This window comes from Peromyscus leucopus, chromosome 13 (assembly GCF_004664715.2).
Source record: "Peromyscus leucopus breed LL Stock chromosome 13, UCI_PerLeu_2.1, whole genome shotgun sequence".
Classification (NCBI taxonomy): Eukaryota; Metazoa; Chordata; class Mammalia; order Rodentia; family Cricetidae; genus Peromyscus; species Peromyscus leucopus.
Window position 1 is genome coordinate 21,774,690 of NC_051074.1, and position 6,260 is coordinate 21,780,949.

Below are 6,260 nucleotides of genomic sequence, written 5' to 3' on the forward strand. Positions count from 1 at the left end.
ATTCTTCATGAAAACTGGAACTGGTGGAACAAGCCTATAATCTGAACTACTTGGGAGGCTGAGACATGAACAGAATGTCTGTCTAGTCAATTTAACAGGGCCCAATCTGGAATCAAAACATTACAAAGGGCTTGGGTATTGTGTTTCACTCCCAGCATCCACATCGGGTGGCTCACAACCACCTGTAATCCCAGCACCAGGGGATCAAGACCCCTGTCCTCTGCAGGCACTCTGCACATCTGTACATGCCTACACAGACACATAAATAAATATAAACCTTTAAGGGGCTGGAAAGATGGTTCAGTGGTTAAGAACAATGGCTACTTTTCCAGAAGACCTCTGATCAATTCGCAGCACCCATGTGGCAGCTCACAGCTGTCTGTAACTCCAGTTCCAGGGCTTCTGACACTCTCACACTGACACAGACACAGGCAGCAAAACACCAATGCACATCAAATAACAATAAATTATACATCCAAAAAGTAATCAACGTTTTAAAGGGAGGTGGCAGAACGAGGGCTGAGATGTAACTCAGTTGAGTGCTTGGGGGTGGGCATAGTATACAAGAGGACCCTTCAAGGACATTCTGAATTATATTGTGAAAAAAAAATTTTTTTTTTTTTTTTTGAGACAGGGTTTCTCTGTGTAGCTTTGGTGCCTGTCCTGGATCTCAATCTGTAGACCCGGCTGGCCTTGAACTCACAGAGATCTGCCTGGCTCTGTCTCCTGAGTGCTGAGACTAAAGGCGAACGCCACCACTGCCCCGCCTATACTATGAATTTGAAGCCAGCCTCAGTGAGACTCTGACTCAAAAAATTTTGGGGGGTAACCCAGACTCAGAAGGACAAACATGGTATGTACTCACTCATAAGTGGATACTAGATATAAAGTAAAGGACTACTAGACTGCAACCCACAGATCCAGGGAGGCTACCTAGCAGGGGGGACCCTAGGATGACTGTGGCTAATAATAAGTTTTGGTTTTGACCAATCACTGAGCAAGCTTTAGTGAAACATTTCACTATTAGGATAAGAATTTGTACCGTTATCAAGCTGATGAAAGAAAATGCTGGCCGTACTTTCAGGAGGGGAGGCTAAAATCTTTTTAGACTATGGATTAGCCTATAGAAAAATGTCTGCCATAAAACAGTGAAGGGGAAGATGAATAGGAATCTCACTTACACAACTTAAGTAAAACATAGCTCTCTGAACAGGTGAAGATAGGTTTCTTCTGTATACCAGAATCTAATCAACATTTATATGTATAATTCAGCTATCATTTAGCTTAAAAAGACTTATTGGGAAATGTTATCATTTATACTACTTTCTACAGAGAAAATAATTTGACTGTTTAAAATAACCCTGGACTTTTAAATTATAACCTGTTTTTATGTTAAAAAAAATTAAATTAAATTTAACAAAAAAGAAAAATTAACTGTGGAGTGTGGTGGCACACCTTTAATCCCAGCACTTGGAAGGCAGAGGTAGGTGATCTCTGAGTTCACAGCCAGCCAGGTCTACAGAGCAGCCAGAGCTATACAGAGAAACCCTGTCTCGAAAATCCAAAAAAAAAAAAGAAAAGAAAAGAAAAGAAAGAAAGAAAGAAAGAAAGAAAAATTAACTACTAATCAGCTAAAAGAAAACCTCAAACTTAAAAAATAATTCTTTTCAAAATCCCAACTGACTACCATCTCTCCACCCAACTTTAGAAGCTGTCAGTCCCCTTTCCCAATAACCTCTATGGGGAAAGGAGGGCGACAGGACGGAATTATTTTTTGAAAGGGTCTGATGTATCTCAGGCTGGCCTAGAACTCACCATGTAGGTTAAAATATTTTGGTGGTGGTGGAGGATGTATTTATGTGTGCATATACACACAGATGCATGTGTGGAATGTATGTATGGTGGCCACGGGTCAACATCTTCAACTGCTTTCCACCTTATTTTTTTGAGGCAGCATCTCTCACTGAATCTGAAATCTGTCAATCTGGCTTGCTGGTAAGCCCCAGGGACTCTCCTCCTTCCTTCTGCTTCCCCAGTGGGAAAATTACAGGTGTGCCACAGCTCCCAACCTTCACACCATTGCTGGGCAGGTCAACTACGGTCCTCGTGTTCACGCTTTAATGATAGCCGCATCTCTAACCCAACCTTGAACGGCTCCTCCTTCCTCTACTTCCTGAGTGCTGAGAGTCTGGTTCATTTGATGCTGGGGATAAAATCCACAGCTTCCAGCATGGTAGGCAAGCACTCTACTAACCCAGCTACATCTCCCAGCAACATTGTAATCTTGAAAAAATCATCTTCTTTTCCAGTTTACTCCTCTTGTTTCCATATGAAGTTCAGACATTATTTTTTCCTGGATATTAAAAAACCAATACCAAAGCTGTGGGGTGGTGTCGCAGGATTTAATTCTAGTACTTGGGAGGCAGAGGCAGGCTGATCTCTGTACAAATTCAAGGCCAGCCTGGTCTAAAATAAGAATGAGTTCCAGGACAGCCAAAGCTACTCCGAGAAACCCTGTCCTGAAAATCAAAAGAGGAGGAAAGGAAAAAAAAAAAAAAAAAAAAAGAACCAATGAACCAATAAATACCAGGACTACAAAACATTTTCAGCCACCGGGCTCTTTCACTATTGTTCTCTTAACTCCTCCTCAAACAGACCCCACAGACTTCATAGGATGCATACCCAGAGATTCTCACTGTTTGAACTCTGCTTAGCCCGTAAACTATGTTAACTTTAAAATACAAAAACTGTAAGAAATGAGAAAGGCTTCCAACCTTTATTTCTAATACTCCTTCTACAAATACACTTAACCTTCTGGTTTCTCTTCCAGAAAACTTGGCCAGTCTCCAAAACAGAACACCTAGTTGAACAGTTAAGTGTGTCCTACCTAAGTCAAGCTTGTAGAGAGCATTAGATATTTGATGAGCGCATCTATCAAGCACAAAGAATTCTTAAGTAGTCAAGTATAAACTCCAGGAGAAGCTTTTCGTATTTTTATATATTTTTGCTTTTGACCCAAATGAAAGCTCTCTCAAAAGGTTCACAGTGGGCAGTCAAGATGGCTCAAAGTGTAAAGGTACCTGCCACTAAAAGAAGGGCCTGAGTGTGGGACCCACATAGCACAAGACAAGAACCAACTCCAGGAAGTTGTCTCTGACCTCCAAACCCACACATCTAAACAAATGTATTAAAATACTAAATGTTATACTGAAATGTTCTTAAAGGGCGATATAACGTCTTCAACCTTACATCGGCGATTCTAACGAATTTTGCTTTTAAACCACTTGGCACCAACAGATCATATATTGCCAGTTCTGAGTTAATCTCCAGGAAAGCCTTTGTGTAAAGATTGATGAAATTGAAAAAGATCAGTAACCAAGATTTTTAACGGCCTCCTTAGGCATATGTTTTTAATGAATAGATGCCTTACTCGAATAGCTTGTCTTCCTTTATAATTGACTCAGACCATTTCAAAATAAGAGGAAACACATGACCGAGACTGCAGGTTCATCTCAACCACAGAATTAGTGGTAATCCCAAATCCAGATCGCTGGATTTGCAACATACCTCACCCCAGTTCAAGGGGTGTCCAGCGGAAATTACAGTCCCTACAACCCACATTGCTTCAAATGCTTCCTACGTGCTCAACTAGTGCAATACTGTTCACTTCCATCCTCAACGATTCTCACTGTGATTATTAAAACAGCTGTCAGCTGGGTTTCGGTGACCTCTTTGTACAACCGTTTATTCAACGCTTTGGATCCTGAAGGATGCGTCATCCCACATTACTCTTCAAAATCAGATCTAAGATTCCAACGTGCTCTAAGGGTCTCTGAACATCATTCCAACCGGAACTGGCACAAACTGAGACCTGATAGCCCAGCGTCGCAAGGGCAGGTCGCACTGGCATTTAGGACAGAACCGGCTCGGCGAGCCGCAGGTCCTTCCGCTTTCACGCACCTCTCCCGGGACCACCGCGCCTCCTACGCCCCGGCCCGCACCGTGTCTCCGACATCCGCGCACGCAGCGCGCCTGGCACCGGGAGCGCGCGGCGGCAGGGCGCGCCCCCGCGATGCCGTCCGTCCCGGTGCGCTGGCGGCGCCCTCCCGGCCGCGCCATGTTCCGGTAAGCCGCGGCCGGGGCGCTCGCGCCAGCCGCCGCCCGAGCGTCGCCCAGCGGCAGCCCCACCTGCGCCGCGACCCGTCAGGATGCCGGGCGGGGCGGCCACCAACGGCCTGTCACGGGTCCGGTCGGCCGCGTCGCGGGCTGGGCCGGACCGGGCCGGGCGGCGCGTGGCGGCTGGGCGCGGCTGGCAGAGGCGCAACCCCCCTACCTGACGTCCGGGGAGGAGACGGGGCACAGAACTGAGGGTCTCCTCCCTGGTGCCCGGGACAGACTCGAAACCGCGCCCTCCTTCCTCCCCTCTGGTCGCCACGCCCCCCTGGCCCGCACGGACCCGAGGCTCGGCGGGCGCAGAAGGCTTCAGCCCCTGAACGAGGGCCTCCGGGTGGCCGCCGCTGCCGGGGTCTCCGTCGCCGCTGCACCAGCCCCTAATGCCGCCGGGGCCAGGCTTGAAAACATCTCCGGTCTTGGTCGGTCTCTCACCACAGCCTCCTTGCTCCCGGACAGCGTTCCCCGCGATTGGCTGCGGCGCGAGCACGTGACCCCGGCGGACACGTGACTCCGACAGGCACGGGACGGGCGGCGTGACCGCCGTGCCCCGCCCCCGACGCGCCCGGCCCTTTGGCTCTCCCCAAGAGCGGAGCGCACGGCGGTGGCGGCGGCGGCGGCGGGTGGCGTCCGTGCGGAGCGAAGCGGTGCGGAACGGAGGGGGCCGGAAGTCCTGGGCCTCCCGGGCCAGCCGCGCCCGAGGAGCTGTGGGAGCCGGGTGGGAGTGGAACGCAACCCCCGCGCCGGCGCCGGCACCAGAGATGTGCAAAGGCGCGTTGGTGCCAGCGCTCGACGGAGGAAACGCACATATTTTTGCTGGGTTTGAGTTGGGACCGCAGACCCGCCGGAGACCGGGAGGGGTTTGCTGGCGGTGGGCGCCCCGGGCCGGCGGGAGGGCACCTCGGCGGTGTGGGGCGGGTCCGCCTTGGCGTCCGAGCCGCAGTGCGCGCGGACAGAGCTGCTTCCCGGCCGGGCGCACCCAGTCCCTAAAGCACCGGAATGAGCACTGGTTGGTTGCAAAGAACGCGGCATTACGTCCGGTCCTAGCCACACGATCCCGTGACCCTTTTGAACAGAAACGTCAATAAATTGGTCCACATGTGACCCTTGTGTCTCATGGGGTGTGAGAGGAAATTTTACCATCTCGCTAGCTGCTTGTACTCAGACTTCCTCTGAAGGCTTTTATCTACAGCGGTTAGCCTGCAACCGTTGTGCCTTAACCACCCAAGTTACAACTCCACAGGAAACCATCCTCTCCCTCATCGTTAACTGTGGCCTCCTTCAGTATCCGTTAGTACCTTAATGAGAAGTTTAAGACTGTCAGTGTAAGCTGAATATTCTGACATGACTTTTGGACTAACAGGGACATAAATCTGCATTTAAAAAATTAGGATTTTTCTCCCTTAGGTAACTCACCTATTTAAAAAAATTCAGTATGAACAGTATGTAGGAAAGCACTTGGCTATTGGAATGTAAAGTTTAACTTGAATACGAGTGACAGCAAACAAAAAGTTGTTTTTAGATCAACAGGCTCTTGGGTTGAGGGAAATACTCTTATGAACCTCGTGGAGAAATCTAGGTATGTGTGTACTGGAGATGGAACCTAGGACCTTGGCCATGCCAAGCAAGCACTCTACAGTGGTATATGAAGAGCTCTATTTCCAAAAACTTAACTTTTTAAAGACATAATTTAAACCCTCAATCATAATTACAACCAGTTAGTCTGTCTTTCTAGGCAGAGCTGGAGAGATGGCTTAGGAGTTAAGAGCACTTACTGTTATTTTGGAGTACCTGGGTTCAGTTGTCCCCAGCACCCTCATAACCATAAACCATATGCAACTTCAGTTCCAAGGTATCCAATGCCCTTTTCTGGCTCTGGTGAGTACCAGACACACAGGCAAAACTCTCATCCATGTAAGATAAAGCTCTTGGGTTTTTTTATTATTATTATTATTTGTTGTTCTTTTTAGACAGTCTCACTAAGTAGCTATCTAACATGGACTTGGTGATATAGACCAGGCTGACCTCAAACTCAGATGCAACCTGCCTCTGCCTCCTGAGTGCCTATTACTCAGTGCCTATTACAGTGC

General features: G+C 48.4%; 1 protein-coding gene across 3 annotated transcripts in view; it reads right to left on the bottom strand.

Moving 5' to 3' along the window:
- Nucleotides 1-4,658, bottom strand: part of Ankrd12 (ankyrin repeat domain 12) — a 112,321-nt gene extending 107,663 nt beyond the window's left edge. Inside the window, exon 1 of one of the 3 annotated variants that reach the window (XM_037210177.1) lies at nt 4,457-4,658. The gene's annotated coding sequence lies outside the window, so the exon portion shown is untranslated. Of the gene's footprint in view, nt 1-4,333; nt 4,418-4,456 lie in introns of those variants that run through there. The other 2 variants (XM_028873974.2, XM_028873975.2) reach the window with 2 other exon arrangements.
- Between the last annotated feature and the right edge of the window lie 1,602 nt (nt 4,659-6,260).